We start from the raw sequence: 1379 nt of genomic DNA on the forward strand, positions 1-1379 counted from the left end.
CAGATGCGGCGTCGCACCGATTAGGATGGTGCCATTGCCGACAAATGCCGCTGATTTGAGATGCGATTTGACATCTCAAATCGCATCACAAATCGTACCAGTGTCAACCAGGCCTCAAAGTGCTTGTGAACCTCAGACATGAAATCTGAACAAAGCACATATTTCTATATTGTTTACTTGCCTCTCTCCAAAGCACTAAGTGTCATTTCTCTCTGCTGTCTCGTTCCTCTGCTATCTGTATGAGTCACTTCTGACAAGTTTCCCTGACACCAAGAGCTACAAGGTTGACAGGGGAGGGAGGTCCAGCGCACAGTCTGTGATTAACAGCCTCAGACCTGTCTCTGTGTGCTCCATCCATTCCCTCCAATCAGCTCTCAGATCTACTGTACAGTGTGTAAGTCTGGAGTCACACCTATTCATTTTTAGTGCTTTTTTCATTTTGCAGATTTGCACTACAGAACGTGTTCCATAGGAAATCATGTTAAATGGACTGTAGTGCATATTTTTTTTAAATGAAGGTTTATTGTCTGAAACAAGATAATACAAACTCAACCAAGCACCTAATCTCTACATAAAGTTTTTACTGTATTTGTGATTTTCTTAGGAATGGTTCCACAAACCAGGGACAATGGACACCATTCTACCTTTTTAGAGTGTGTTAGATTGATCAGGCATATTCCATCAATACTCTCTAGGCTGACGTATCCCTTGAGCCTGGCACTTTATATATAATACTGACGCAGAGCTGATAATCCCCTCTAAGTCTTTCAGTGCTGTATCTGTTGCATTAAATTGGGTGGAATTCCCTTTGTACATAAAATGCATCTGCAGACTACATGTGATCCAAACAAACAGATGTCGTAATAGTACTGAATATGAGATGAACGATTTACAGTGAAAGGGTAGGAAGGAGGGGACATGGAACACATGCTATGTCATTCCAGCCACAGGGGTTGTGTAATACCTGAATAGCATTAATGGCATTAATTTTGTTTTAGTAAGAGTGGGCGTGATATAACTTTACCAACAGAGCACTGTGTACACAATTGTAAACTAAAAGCACTGATACATGGACTAAGCTACACTCAGGTCGGCAAGTTGATGGATTGATATCTGCTCCCGTATCTGGAAAACGTAAACAGGCTTAATACGTTCCAGTTTACACAGATTTGAAGACAACCGCAGGAGGGAAAAAACTAAACAAGGATCAGGACAGTAAGGTGAGTTATCCAAAATTTCCAAATGTATAAATATATATTTAAATATTTTATATATATATATATATATATATATATATATATATATATATATATATATATATATATAGATAGATAGATAGATAGATAGATAGATAGATAGATAGATAGATAGATATCGAT

The 1379-nt window shown here is 38.2% G+C and overlaps 1 protein-coding gene across 1 annotated transcript in view; it reads left to right on the plus strand.

Moving 5' to 3' along the window:
• Window positions 1-819: 819 nt before the first annotated feature.
• The window catches only part of LOC120931431 (proto-oncogene Mas-like), a 56559-nt gene continuing 55999 nt past the window's right edge, over window positions 820-1379 (plus strand). The window contains exon 1 of the mRNA XM_040342858.1: window positions 820-1220. The gene's annotated coding sequence lies outside the window, so the exon portion shown is untranslated. The remainder of the gene's footprint in view (window positions 1221-1379) is intronic.

This window comes from Rana temporaria, chromosome 3 (genome assembly GCF_905171775.1).
Source record: "Rana temporaria chromosome 3, aRanTem1.1, whole genome shotgun sequence".
Lineage (NCBI taxonomy): Eukaryota > Metazoa > Chordata > Amphibia > Anura > Ranidae > Rana > Rana temporaria.